Source organism: Dunckerocampus dactyliophorus, chromosome 7, assembly GCF_027744805.1.
Source record: "Dunckerocampus dactyliophorus isolate RoL2022-P2 chromosome 7, RoL_Ddac_1.1, whole genome shotgun sequence".
Classification (NCBI taxonomy): domain Eukaryota; kingdom Metazoa; phylum Chordata; class Actinopteri; order Syngnathiformes; family Syngnathidae; genus Dunckerocampus; species Dunckerocampus dactyliophorus.
The window spans coordinates 15,915,604-15,931,931 of NC_072825.1; positions in this window are offsets into that span (position 1 = coordinate 15,915,604).

Consider the following 16,328-nt stretch of genomic DNA (forward strand, 5'->3'; position numbering starts at 1 on the left):
CTGGTGCATTCAAATGCCAATCTCGCGTCGTAATTCGGAGATACATTTAGTCACATGTTAACTTGACGGGACAAAAGAGAATGGGCACCACTAAAACGGTCTTTTGTAAAGATAAAAAAATAAAAAATAAAATAAGTGTTTTTTTTATATATTGTCTTTTCCAGTTTACATGTAAGTGTGATTTAAACAAGAATAGCAACCAAAAAAACGTAGATGCAGCTCGCAGGTCAGTGGTACTATTTGAGCTATCTTTAGAACAGGCTGGCGGGCGACTCGTGGTCCTTTTGGGGCTACCTGGTACCTGCGGGCACCGTGTTAGTGACCCGATTTAGACCATACATGCAAGCATAATCAATTTATGTTATGTTCCGAGTGTCCCTGAATGCATCTCGAGGTCTGTCTAGTGACAACGAGAAAGTGTCATTGCCTTGACGAATGGACTAGAGACGTTTATTTAGCTTGTTTAAAGTTGGAAATACTTATATGGTGTTTGAATTGCACTGCTGATGATGTGTACAGGTCAGAATACAGTTATAAAAGAGCGACATACTCTGTGGGGAGCTACACAGTGCTGCTGTCTGTCATCATAACAGAGAGCTGTGGCTTAATTGCCATTATGGTTAAATATGCTAAACAATGTATGTAATTAATGGAATACATTTGTTTTTTTGACAGCCCTACTAAAAACAAAAGGTTTACAGATCACTTACACACATACACAGTACACATATAGCCAAATAATAAACAATAAATATAGCAACTTCTGATCAATCCATGTCAATTTCAGAATTAAAATAGTGTACTGATTTAAGCCCCATTCATTTCCGGTTAAACTACACCCACTTCCGGTTTATACCCAGGCCATTCCAAGTGCAGATAAGGATACAGATCATTTAGATGGGTGAACAGATACAGATAGTGGTGTGCTCTCTCATCCCTACTGGCTACTGAGCCAGCAGAGCCGAGCCGACATGCCATGGCTGAGACGGGCATTTGTATTTCCAAACATTTCTATTGTGCTTTTTGCTCAATTTTTGTCTCCCACAATATGCATAAATATTGCACCCACATGCATCATCGGCAATTATGCAAATCAGACGATGGCGTCATCACACAACCTCGCAACTCACCACGACAAATAGATTGCAGTCCGATGGGAAACGCTGTAAAGTATCCAAGTATAAAGTAGAAACCATCATACCCACGTTCTATTAGTCACAGATAAGGATGAAAATGTACATTACCAAATAAAGCCTTCAAATAAAACAACATTGTCCACATTACTCTCTAGCATAGCCTTTCAGTGTTCATATTACTGAGTTGAATGAGCCTATTCCAACATCTAATCCTTTCCCTGTGGATGTTTGAGGACGGTCTATATAACTTCACTGATTAAAAGAATTGCAGAAGGTTTCATTTATAAGTGAGCTTGCCATCTTTTATAAAAGCTTTTATGTCATTTGAAGACTTTACAGAAACTATTTGAGGCTCTTTGCCACAAATAACCCAAGAATGGTATTGGAACATTGGAATGAGAGATATTTGTGAATACTTACGTCATTAAAGATATATGAATAAACATTGTCACACTTGGAACGTGACACTTTAGGAAGACGTCACTAATTAATGTGGCAAAATGTGAAGATGCAGTTAGGTCTTGGCAGTGGGGTAGCAAAGACCTGGCACCAAAGTTCCACTGGGTTCAGAGAGTGCATGTACTGATTAGCTGGCAGTAGTGCAGGAACTTAAAAGTCAGACACACACAAAAAAACTTACTACAGAGACAGTTGCTGCGTAAAAAGCCTTCACTTATAGAGTAATCCCTCGTTTATTGTGGTTAATTGGTTCCAGACGCGACCGTGATAAGTTTGCGCAAAGTAGGATATGCTGTAGTTAGAGCATAAAAAACGTACGACCTTCTAAATACGGTTTTTAACATTATTGGAGCACGCTAGAAATGAAATAACACCCTTATAGTTACCTTAACACGTGTATTACCCAATATAGTAGACATAATAAGACTAAATAAGCAATTTAAGACATAAATAAGACTCATGCTCGTGTGTGTTGCTGTTTCCTACGGGCGGAGGAAGTGACAGGAAGTGACACCGGGGATTGAGTTTCAGTTGTCGTGGGTTACGGCCGCAACAGTAGCCCTTGTTTTTATTAGGGATTATTGTGCTTGTTGTGAGATGATAGCTTGTTGTTCCAGTCATGAAATCTGGTGTGTGTATCTCACCGAACACCACAGACACCTAGTGACCAGTGTAGAATGCTACATATCTTCTACATCTTTGAATGCATCTTTTTAATGCCTTATAATTGTAATGTAATTCATTTAGCCATTTTTATGCTTGAAAATGCTTAATTTAGGAAAAAAAAATCCTAACATTTGCTTAAATACGCATATTTTTTTTACTTATAATAGGCTGTATTCAACCATGAAACAGCATGACTTATTTAATATATTTATTTCAAATATTTTTGAAAACCGTGATACAGTGAAGCCGCAAAATTCGAACCGCGACTTGGCGAGGGACGACTGTACTAAGATACATGAACCACAAACTCCCTCTACTAGTGTCAACAAACAAATGACAGTTGTCAAGAGTTTAAATTTATAAAATGTTGACATCAAGTGTTGCGATTGGCTGGCGACCAGTCCAGGGTGTACCCCACCTGTCAGCTGGGATAGGCTACAGCATACCCCCGCGACCTTAATGAGGAGAAGCAGCATAGAAATTGATGGATGGATAGACATCAAGTGTCTAACAGGTTGCAGCAATCCAAGTTAAAGCCAGTGTTAGAAGGCAAAAATAATAATTTAACCATCAATGAAGAAGCAGTTAAATTACATTACCTGGTAGCATATCCTAAGCATGAACATATTAGCAGTTCAGTTTTCCAACATACAGTATCGGTTTAAACTAACACCACTTCTAGGAGTACAACAGTTATTTTGGGCTAAAGAGAAGCTAATCACTAACGCATGTGTCACTATGCAATACTTACCGGAAACGCAGTCGGTTCTACACATGTGCAGAACGCGTCTACATCCGGTCGGCCTATACATGTTAGGCATGTTTAATGCACGCCATCAGTCAATCTATTTTAAGGCAACAATAGACGATCAGACACTTTGGGTTTTAAAGTGCTCATGACACCAAAAAATGTTGAAACAAGCTAGTTTTCTGAACCTCCGCCATCTTGGCTGTGATGTTGTGCCGAGGACACTTTCCGGCAACCACACAGCCCACAATCCACAGTCATGGGCGCACAACAGAGCGAAGATAGAGAAATATTCACAACAATAACACCATAGTAACATTATTATTAATACATTGTGCATTGTTACCACATGTAAACATTAGTTTTTCAACATTTACAGAATAAGCAAAGTCGGCTGACACTACAGTCATCCCTTGTTTATTGCGGTTAATTGGTTCCAGACTTGACCGCGATAAGTGAATTTCCAAGAAGTATGATTAAATGTTAATAAATTGAATATTTTTGTAGTTAGAGCACAGAAAACCTGTTTATGACCTAAATATGGTGTCCACCATTATTAGAGCCCTGTAGACATGAAATAACACCCCTAGAGTCACCTTTACACTTGTATTACCCAATATAGCAGCCATAATAATAGAAAATAGCCTTGGACAATAAGATAAGATGGATTCACACATTAGCATTGGCAGCATACATCCTATTAACCATATTCAACCACGAAACAGCGATCATTTATTAATTATTTTTGGAAAAAACACGATAGAGTGAGTCAATGGCATCTTTTTTGGTAATGTCAACAAGTTTACTCCGTCTGCTCGAGTGCTTGAGCAAAAGCCTGCCACACAATCAGCGGGCACAATATAAAAAAATATATAACCGAAAATTGTATCTGTATGTATTTCATGCGTAGTTCCGACAGGGCCAGTTCTGGAATATTTCATATGACATCTCATCCTCCTGCTTCTCAAGTCTCCGATTATCAGTGGCAAAAAATGTACAAGAATGTGAATATGAACACATTTGAGCACACATCTAACACAGGAAATATGCCTTTCAATGATATTTTGCGTGGCAAAAATAACAAGATTGACATGTTTTGGTGTCCTGAGCACTTTAAATGTGGGAACAAACCACTAACCAGAAGTCGGAACAACAAGACAGAAGAGAAGCAGTTTAATGAGCATGGAGACTATTGCAAAATAACACGAAATAACCAAAAAAAACATGTTCTTTCTTTTATTTATTTATTTGTTTAGGGTTAGGTTCAGTAGAAATGAATGAAAATAAATTAAGTGCATGTTTTTTTATTAATATTATTTAGCATTATCAAAATAATATATTACCGTTTGGCACATTCCAGGAAGTGCAAGTCTATTTCATGATGAGTATCTATTGCATTGCAAAAAAGTACATCTGGTGATTTTCCTTTGGGCTTCAATAAATCAGTGAAAATGCGAGTAACAATATACCACTAAGTCCAAACGATAAAAAATGTTTTATTTCAGAATTATGTCTATCTCAGAAAAAATATACATCACAATTGTTTCTCCAATATATCATTAACTATTTCTGTAGTCTACAAGAAAAGAGAAGACATTTCAAAGAAGATTTACATATTTGAGATTGTGCTGTCAAGACTTTTATTACCATCAATCCAGTTGGGAATGTATAGTGGTGCTTAAAGTGCACCGAGTGAGCAAGGCTACCCTGTATCGAACTATGTTGAAGGGATTTTCCTAACACTGCAGTGTGATATTTGCTTCCTAATTGCCACCGCACTTGAGGCGAAGCAGTTAAATACTAATATTTGCTTCCACGTTCACATAAGCTATGGCTTTAAAAACCAAAACAATGTTTTTTTTTATTGTCAGATACATTGATGTAAAACTTTGCTCCTGGCTGCACTTTGCATCGCGTACCTTGTTTCCAACGGGAGAGTCACATGCATAATTAGCCTACCATTGCTTTTATATGGAGGCCATTATCACTAGCTATAAACAGCCACTGTTGTCAGTCGCCTTCTCTTTTCGTCCAGTGCGGGATCACTGTGGTTTTACTGGCCCCATGTGCGCCACATACGTGGAACATGTGTGCGCTCAAAGGCTGGCTGGCACACTGCGTGGATTTCACATTTAGTCTGGGATCACATCCAGAACGAATAAAGATAACGTCTCTCTCACAAACACTTGTTCATAAATTCAACCGCATCTTTGGTTGCTGCTTATTTTTCTCTTAACAATTCACTTTGTATTGTGCAACTAGATCATTTTTTTATTTACTTTGTCATTACATTCACATAAAAGTAAGAATATGTTGTATTACACCAGTCTAGTAGGCCTACTATCAACGCTATTTGACAAAGACTTTTCTCGACTAATGATTCCTAATTACAGATCTAATGTTATTACTTTATTTATGTTTTCTACAGCTGCTTAGTACAACTTTAATATGTGGATTTGTCGTGCATGCAGTGCACCACAATTGTTCTTGCAGAGCTCCCCCACTCTAGTCATTAGTAGACATAAGCTTGCTTTGATTTTAAAAACACCCACCCTTGAATACCACTGATTTATGGGTTCTTGGTATTTTTATATGACTGTTTTTCAAACATGAAATGGCTTGCTTGTGTGAGAATAATCAACACTTGGTCCGCTTTATCGTCTCTGGTCCCAGCAAACCTTCTCTCTCTTTAGTTTTTTAAAATAGCAACGTGCGACCTTAATCAGCATCTCATAATAAATAATTGTAAATAAATAATATAAATGTAATAAATAATTGTTTTTTGTTGTCATCACGGCCTGGTTATTTGTTGTTTTTGATGGGTTTAGATTTGTTATGTAACCTCTCTCGAGATGGTGTATTTGTGGGTCAAAATGGTAAACAGATTCTAGTAACTCAGTGTACTGCCAAGAAATGTCACTTTTTTATATATTTTATGAATTCCTATGAAACAAAATATGAAATCTAATAAAATGAAATTTATCTTATGCCACCCACCGTCATGTCATAAAGCTTGCATATTCCATGAGCGCTTAGTCCAGGCACTGCCACAGACTTTTGTGGGCTTCAGAACATCAATAATAATCTTGAACCCTTAATCAAACCCTGTAGCGCCACCATGTGATTGACATTTGTGGCTGGGAGTAAAATGGCCAAAAAAATGAATTGCATAGATTATCATGCTTCAGCACGTCAACTTTTCCAGTGCAGTGCCACATGAAAGACTTGAGGAGATGTGTGTTGCCTGTTAAAACCACACAGGAACACTTCATAAATCTGCAGCAGCGGAGATGTGGACAACATGGAGCATTGCTGGAACATCTTTGCATTGCTTTACCTCACATTTTAATTGAATTTATTATATTAATTATAGCCCCTTAAAGGTAAATTCAGTATACACTTGGGTGCATACAGTGTTTACTGTATTCCACACTACACAGACCACACACACACACATGCAGAGATGCAAGGAGAGATGTCAGAGTGAACGGTGACTGCACCCTTGAGATAAATGTTATGCAGGTTCGATGCCCTGCTCACGGGCACCACAACGTGTCATTTTATTTAGTCTGCAGCAGCACTCAAACTGTGACCCTCCAGTTCCAAAGTCTAAATCTTTACAGACTGACAGGCAAAAAGCCATTTTAATCTATTTTCAATCATTTCATAGTGCTACAGTGAATCCTCTACGGGTGTGTTCACACTTGTAGTCCGGTCAGGAGCTTAGCACCAAATTCTGGTTAAAGTTGACTTGTTGCTAAATCTACCTCTAGCTGGTGCTGCTATCAAAAAAGAAGGGTGGCAGCGACGAGTACCTTCCAGCTCCCTGCCCCTTCAGGATGAGGTGGAGTACTGCAACGCTTCCACATATGACAATTCTCTGTATTTTGTTGTCTGATTAGCAACAATTATGTCACACCTATATTAAAGACATTACACGAGGTTTTGAAAGTCATGGTGTATAATAAATATTTCTGCAAACATTAGATTGGCGATATTCTGACAAACACAAACGGGCATGCATCATCTGCCATTCAGTGCACCCAGTGAAGTGCACTCTGATGGTAGGCTCGAAGAGGAGAGGCTTTCTGTGTTGTATTTGATCAGGAATTTTCACTTTAATGATTTTACTTTAGAAAATGTTTAAAACAATTGAACTCATACAGAAAATATGTATAACACAGTTCAATGGCCAAAGTACATACAGTCGTCCCTCGCTATATCACAGATCGAACATCGCTCCCTTACTCTATCGAGGTTTTTAGAAAATGAATTAATGAATAAATGACCGCTGTTCGTGCTTGAGTATAGACTGTTATTAGTCAAAAATATTGAAAGACAAGTTATATGTAGTATTCTGGTCAGTAGGTGTCAGTAATGTTACATTGATGAGAAATGACATTATATTACATTACTTTCACACTGCCTGGAGTCAGCCATGGCAGGTCCAACATGATAGTGAAAAAAGTTCTCCTCCCATTCTGTGTGGTAAGTTTTTGGCTTCTTACTTTGTCCTTCTTCCCAACTCCACTTGAAACCCTTTCTTAAGTTTAGAATAAACACATTGGAGCTCGGTAGCATGCTATGTTTAAAGCAGCAGCCGTCTCTTGTGTCCCTGCAGGGATCCTGTAGCTTGCGCATCACAGTTGACCAGTGTGTTGTAAACAAGGTATAATAAGGGTGTAAAGGTGACTATGGGGTGTTATTTCATGTTTACAGGGCCAATGGTAAAAATCGTATTTAAAAACTCAAACATGTTTCACTTATCGCAGTCCAGTCTGGAACCAATTAACAATGATAAACGAGGGACAACTGTACTAACATTTCATTTATTATTATTAATAAATTACACCACTGTTATTTATTTTTAACATTTTTCTTTATGGCCTCCCCTGACCACAGGTCACACTGCTGACGGCACACTGCATTTTCAGTGTGACTGTACTTTAAAAAATATAAGTGTGGAAGCGCTCAAATTGAAACGCAGCCATAATATTTTAAAGGGCCAGGGTCTTTCAGGCCTCTATTGGGTTGACAGGAAATTGTTCAATAGAAATTCTACAATTTGTTATTGCAGATATATTTATGCATTTTATTTACTGAGCCACTTGTGTCCTATTTATCCTGGTTTTCAATTGTTGTTTTTTTTGTGCTGGTGCTCAGCCATGTGGTACCACACTTTTTTAGTTGTTTGCCATTGCACCCATAGCACTTGGCTATTTTCAACTTTCTGAGGAGAGAACGTACCCTAGGCTGTTTGGGGGGGGGGGACTGTTCTTTAAAAAGTCTACTAATATTAATAATAATAATATTAGCAGATTTTCATATGAGAGCTTTGCAAAGACTACGCTGTGCTTTGTGTTGCCAATCCAATCTCTATCTATATGGAGAGAGTCTGACACGGGTCCATGCTGAGCTGAACAATCTGAGGACAATAGTAAAGGGCAGAGGGGGTGCCCATTCTAAAGAAAAGGTACAAAGGGTTTTATCAAGGAGGAAAAGAAAAGACTCCCCATGCAGATTAATAAAATATCCCTGAGCTTGCTTCTATACACACCAGCAGTACCACACAAACACACACACACACACACTGAGAATACCTGGGGATTACTTTGCTCGTTGCTGGGCGACAACTAATGGGGAAAAAAATGTGGCGTCACTGTGATGATTAAAATTTCCTGGGTAGCCGTGATTGATTCCCATTGTGCTTTCATTGTCTGTCCATGGCTTCATAAGAAACAGGACTGGTACGCAGAGAATGCAAAAACTTTCTCATTCACTTCTCACTGACTTTTTCTGTAGTTTTATGAAGAGGTCTCCTCTAAAGAGAACTCGGGAATTTATTTAAAGCAGCCGCCTCCAGCCACTTTGGCAATGCAGTGGGCAGGATTTTTTCCAAAATGAGGCCAAAAGGGAACGGAAATACATCGTAAAGAGGTCACACCGAGGGTGAAAACCAGAATGCGGTAGCTTTTCGCAACAGCATAGCACATGGTTTATTTAAAGTGCGTCTACGAGGAGCAGTAGAGAAGTAGAGATGGTGCTTCAGAAGGAATGTAGAGTTAATGCCACACTCCTGTCCAAATTAGTCAGGCCTGGGGAGGGAATTCCTCTTGGGGGGGCAGTCATATGATAAAAGGCACATACACACTGCCAAATACAGTAAAGCGTCCACAACTTTCTGCACAGCTCCACACCTTATTTGTGTATGTGTCATGTAGGAGGTGTGATAGAAGGCAAGGTGTAGCATTTTGGAAAGAAAATGAAGATATCTTTTGATAACCATCTGTTAGTTTGCATCATTTTTAATAACACTGTAAAAAACAGGGGTGAGGCAAGAAAAAACATGAGGCAGGAAGAGCATTTTGTGTGTTTTTTTCTGGGTTATTGTTTATGCAAAATGTTTTTTCTCTTACTTCAAATTTCCAGTATTTTAAGTTCAAAGAAGACCTGTCAACATTTGTATTTGAAAATAAGGGGCATTTTCTGGAAAATAATGCAAAATAATGGCAATTCCCGACTGCCCACTGCCATACCATTGTTCTCGTAGATTACGGTTGCTCAAGAGTGGATACCGTCACCATTGTCAACTGCAGTACCCGTGCCGTAAAGGATTTTTTTTTTTTGATGGAAGTTTACTGGAAACTATTTCAACAGGAGGTCAGGGAAAGAAAGGCAAAATACGGGAGTTCCACAAGGATAACTGGGGAGAGTTGACAGGTGTGGTCTACAGCGGACAGCAGGGTCGTGATTGTGACGTCACTAAACACAACATACTGTTAGAACTGTGTGAGAATAAATTAAAGAATAAACATTTAAAGAATAAATGTCGTGTAGCAATACTGAACGTATCATGCGGAGTGCCAAGCAACAACTGAGACCTTTGTCATGGAACAGAAAACCTTCTGGTTCTTTGTAGCACAAAGTACTCATGAAAAATCATGAAATTCCAGTTTGTTTGTTTAAATGTAAATATGACGAAGTTTGTACACGTGCAGCAAATACAATAGACAGATTGATTTCAGTAATCTAAACATAACATGCAACATGAGCTAAGGGCACAACAAAAGTAACATTTTGCAAGTTGTGATACTGTTGTTTACCATGGTGAGTTGTGTGTTTGTATTTCCACTGTGACTGAAAATAGTAATTGTCGGTATTACCGTAATCCCTCATTTGCTCGTGGTTAACTGATTACAGATCCGGCCGTGATAAGTGAATTTCCGCAATGTAGGATTCCTGATTTATAAACATAGTATTTTCTTAGTTTACAACCTTCTAAATAAGGTTTTTAACATTGTTAGAGTCCTCTAGACATGAAATAACACCCTTATAGTCACCTCACACTTTTATTACCCAATGTAGTGGACATAATCAGAGTAAATAAGCCATTTAAGGCATAAATAAGTCTTGTGCTTGTGTGTGTTGCTATAAATGTGTTCACTAGGGGACCTGAAAGAGAGGCGGACAGGAAGTGACGTTGGGGTTCAGAGTTGAGTTTCAGCTTTACGTGCATAATGGCTAGGGTTGGGCATCGAGTCTCGAGCATCTATGGGAACTGGGACTAACGATTCTCCCAGGATAGTTCAAATGTTTTTCATTTCAGTTCCTAGTTTCGATGCCCACTTCGCCGACCGGAAGAAATAGCCTCGAACACCAACGAAGAAGAACCAGCTAAAAATTTTGGCTTGACGTCATTAAAAAAGAGCGGTCGGCTCAGTGCAAGATTTGCAACACAAAGATATGCAAAGGAAGGTGCACAATCAACATGCTAATGTTCACACCTTTGTGGTGTAGAAATAAGAGTACCTCGTCTTTGATGCACTACGTCGAACTTCCTCAACGCAATCAGAATCAGTTCATCATTTGCACAGTCCGTCTCTGTTAGCAACACTCAAGGGACCTTCTTAACTCACACAACACACTTCCAGCCTTCAAAATAAGATATAAATAAAAAAAACATATCCTGTTTACTTGTGTTAACAAAATAAGGGTGTCATAAAAAATAGCTTACACCAACATTGAAGCAGCAAACAAAGTACACTACTTTTTAAAAAGTAAAACTCTGCTGAACGTGAGAATCATTAGGAACTGGAATCAAAACGAGGAATCGGAATTCAAATGATGTCCAACCATGGTAACGGCCGCAAAAGTAGCCTGTGTCTCACTGAACACTACGGACTCAACATACACAACACTAATGACCAGTGTACAATACGGCATTGCATGAGTCATCATCAATCATTGCATCAGTCTTCGAATGCGTCATTTGAATGCCTTATATTTGTATTTTAGTTCATTGACTCATTTCTATGCTTGACAATGCTTAATTTAGGCAAAAAATGCGTAACATTTGCTTAAATGTGCATTTTTTTTAACTAATAATAGTCGTATTCAACCCCAAAACATCATGATTTGTTAAAGCAATAGAGTGATGCCAGGAAATTTGAACCGCGATGTGGTTAGGGACAACTGTATCCCTTTTTCAGTACACACTCGAATACCGCTCTTGTCTTTTAACCTTCTCTTCACACAACTCTGACCTGCCTTGCCTCTGTATGTACAGCTGACATCAATTGCTCACAGTGATTATCTGTTCTTCACCATTAGCTCAATCTCGCTTACTATCAACTGATCCCATCCATCATACCAGCAGACACGCACACACACTCAATAATAACGCTGGCCTACCTCTAACCCTCACAAAACATCCACCTGTCTTATCCTTGTCTATATTAATCAAATGATGTCTACAAGCAATAATATTCAAGAATTAATCATTATTTTTCGGAAAGTCCAGATCCTTTATTTATGTGCATGAGTGTGTGTCTACATGCGTGTCTATTTTCATGCACCCTCTGCTGACCTGTTTATTTGCCTCACTGCTTGCTTCATGCTGAGGGAATGCACGGGATTGCCAGTAGGATATTTGCGGCTTTATACCATGCAGCATCAAGAAGACAAGAACTTGTAAGCGAGGTGCACGCTACCAATGGCAGTCCACACTGAGCCCTGGCTAAGTCATAAGTTGGCGACAGGACAGCGGATCAAGACAGGCCATGTCATCTGTGACTTGTGTGAGTCATAGGCTGGAGAATGAGCAGCTTGAAGGACATAAGCGTTAGCTTTGTTATGCACTCGTACACGTGTTCCCCTGATGTAGCTGGGGATTAAGAGCATCGTTTTCTTGAGAAGGTCGAGATACATGGATTTGTGCAATGTCATGTGAATATAATAAATTGGACATCTAGCTTAAGCCTAGCAATGTTAAGTGTAATTAGTTTCAGATGGACTTCAGATTGCAGTCTCTTGAATCCATATATGCCCCAGACTTGCCCTTTAAGAAGCTTTCAAGTTGAAATGGGACTTTTTATCCAGACTGTTTAGGTAGGACCTTCTTTAAAATGACTTTCCTGTTCTACTGCACTCACAGCAATGAATGTGTCACTCGTTTGGTAGCTTCAGAGGGAAAAATACACATTAAAAGTTTTTATATTTCACACATTATTGCAGTCTTTTAGATTAACCACAAATAGTCGAGTGCAGTACAGGTGGTCCTAGGGTTATGATTTCCATTCCTTTACAGTGGTTTAAGTCGAGTTTTGTACCTAATTTAACTCCTTAGTCTCAATCACACTGTACACATGACGGGCATATAATACAGTAATAAAAAAGACGAACTACAAGAAGTAAATGAAACAGTAATTTAAAATAGAAGAACAACTCCTTAACTTTTCTCTGTGGTTTATTGGGAGGAGTTAGTAGAAGAGGCAGGAGGAAAAAATAAAACAAGACCACTGTGCTTAGTTATTACTGGCACTTCCATAGGAGCACATGTGCACAGTGTTAACATGCTGAAGGATACGATATTTGTCTTCATTGATGGTCGTGATAGTCAAACGTTTAATACCAAAAGTTCTACCAATATTGATGGCAGAACTGGAGCTTTTATGATGTTAATTTTCACTACCGTGGTGATGGCTTTTCTTTTCAGTAGTGTATTTCCACCAGAAGACCTGCAGCGTGCAAGACTTCCTTTGGTTTTAAGTAATGACACCAGTGGCAACAAGGACTGTTCTGTGTGTCCTCACAACATTAATATATCAGAAGGACTAGATGGGCTGTTAGCGGGGAACATCCACACTTGAACAGGAGGGCTCATGCACCTGCCGGGCTTCATTTCCAGGTGTTGACTGATTCTCTCATCGGACTGGACGTGGACTGACCAAGTGACCTTAACCTTCGGCACCCCAGTGCAACATACACAACACAACGTACACACACTCATACACATATGCACCCGCTCCGGGTGTTGAGAGTGGGACACAAAGAGGAGTATTATTCCTCAACATCACTTGTAACAGGCTGTTGGGACGGAGGTGAGTGGTGGGTGGTGGTTGTGGGGTAACGATGTTGCAGATTTCAACACAATAATGCTCAATGGTGTTTTGTCCTGCAAAAACATTTAATTCAATGCACATGAGCCTACATATCATATTGAATTTTGCTTTCCTACTGTTTTTTTTCCCCATCTAGATATATTGTGCATCGATAAAAATGTGAAACTTTTTGGCACAGTTTTGTATATGACGTTGTAACTCTCATCACCCATTATCAAGGATCAACTGTTGATTCAGAGAGCAGGCTCACAAGAGGTGAAAGGGTTTAAAACAATGAATCAGTCTCAGTTACTCAGCTGTACTGCTTCTGGCTTGGTGCAGGAAAACATGGAAGTGGTGCCATAAAGAGACAGACCACTCTGTGTTTGCATTGATTTCCTCGGCACTGAGATGACGGAAAACCAGAAGCCACAGAGAGGAGAAATACTGGACTCGTGTATACTTTTCTGCATACACATCCACCCACTAAAGACAAATGAGGGTCCAGGGCCTCTCTCGACTGCTCTGCTCAGATTTCATTAAACGAGGAAGAATGTCAAAGTCTCTACATTTAAGCATATCTGAATGTGATCGTTGACTGAAGGACTGGTGGCAGTAATGACTGATGATGTATTTATAGGTGCTCACTGGCGTTATTCAAGGGGAAAGAATGCTGAATGCTTTTTATTTCTCGTGCATCTGCAGTTTGATAACACAAACAGTACTGAGATGTAACTCTGCGGGGAAAGGTCAAGTGCGAGTGTAAGCTGGCCACAATACACACTCGCTTCTCTGTGCAGTGAAATTCAGCCTCAAGCTTTCATGGCGCTGACTCCCTCTAGAGGAGGCATTGTGTCTCTCCTTAGTATGCAGCTACTCAATGTCAAATTAGTCATTTCAAACCGACTTATTCTTATCTAACATAACTCTGTGGTCCATGAAGCAATACATTCGGAGTTATTTGGCAACTTGCACCAAATAAATATTTTAATTTGTTGTACTCTCTGACTTAATTCCTTTTATTTACATCGTTCCAAATCACAGCACAAGTTATTCTAATGTAGCAGATTTAGCAAAATGTTCTTTATGCTTTACATGAGAGGGACATAATAGAGCCCCATAGGAATAAATGAGAGCGAAGAAAAACATGAAGATGAAGAAATTTTGAACAAAACCAAGACTAGGTATGAGGTAGCCATCTGCCTCGACTGGTTGGGTTCTCAACCCAACCAGTCGGTTGTGAGAGGAGGGAATCATACAGTAAAATGTGAGTACAGTCATGCCTCACTACATCGTGATTCGAACATCGGTCCCTCACTCTGTCAAATATTAATTAATGAATAAATGATCAGTGCCAAACGGTGGCCTAGTGGTTAGCATGTTGGCCACGCAGTCAGGAGATCGGGAATCTCTGTTGGGCATCTCTGGGTGGAGTTTGCGTGTTCTCCCCGTGGGTGCGTGAGTTTTCTCCGGGTACTTCGGTTTCCTCCCACATTCCAAAAACATGCATGTTAGGTTAATTGGAGACTCTAAATTGTCCATAGGTATGAATGTGAGTGTGAGTGTGTTTGTCTATATGTGTTCTGCGATTGGCTGGCGATCAGTCCAGGGTGTACCCCGCCTCTCGCACAAAGTCAGCTGGGATATAGGCTCCAGCATACCCGTGACCCTAATGAGGATAAGCGGCATTGAAGGTGGATGGATGGAACAAATGATCACTTTTTTGTGGTTGACTATTCGTCAAAAAAATTAAAAGACAAGTTATAAGTAGTATCCTGGTCACAAGGTGTCAGTAATGTTACACTAATGAGACATTACCTTAAATTACATTACCTTCACACTGCATGGAGTCGAGTCAGCCATGGTATGTTTGACATGATAGAGTGGAAAAAAAGTTCTCCCATTCCGTGTGGAAGTGATAATTTTTTGCTTCTTGGCTTCCCACTCCGTTTGAAACACTTTGATCTACTCCAAAGTTCATCAAAGAGTCTAAATCGGGGGTCACAATCCTGTCAATCGTGAGCCACTGATCGATCTTTGGGACTTTGGGACTATCAGTGCCCTCGTCTCCCGGAGACTGACCAACAGGCACGCATTTTGACCACTGAACACGCCCGTACGCCTCACCGCTCTGCAGGCACGCAACCCGCAATCCAGCCAAGAGCCGAGTCCCCAAAACCTGGCCCACCCGGTACCAGCGTATGCACACTGGATCGCCTCGCCGCACAAGCATGCAGAGGTTAAGCAGGGAGAGAGAGAGTGACAGAGCGCAGCAATGTGCCTGAGTACAGTTACTGCACGTTAATTTGCCTCAAAATCTGCCTTTGCTACCTCAAAATTAAGGCATAAGTATAACTCCATAGACGTTCACCTACAAAAAAACCTTCGAGCTTCGGCTCATTAGGACTGCATTGACCAGTCTCTCTCTCCTCACCATCGCTCACCAACGACACTGAGCCAACAAGCCTGTTGTAGTTTGCTCATATAGAGCCCACGCCACAAGCCCGACCCCGACAAAGATAACAGAACACAGAATAACAGGACTGTAAAGTTGACTGTAGGGGTGTTATTTCATGTCTAAGGGCTTTAATAATGTTAAAACCGTATGTAGAAAGTCATTAAGCGGTTTTCTATGCTCTATGAAAATATTCCATTTATTAATGTTGAATCCTACTTTGCGGAAATTCACTTAACTGCGATAAATGAGGGACAATTGTACTGTTAGCTATTTTAAGCAGCCATATACTTATTTGGTAAATGTAAATGTAATAAAACAATGTGTCGATTTTGTTCATCCTTTTGTTTTATTCACCAATCAGGTGTACTTTTTACACATCTTTTCTTTTTTCTTATTCTTTTCTTTCAACCATATATATCTTTATTCTTTCTGTATTAGAAAATGGTCATTTTAAAAAGGAGGTGAACATAAATAATTGCAGA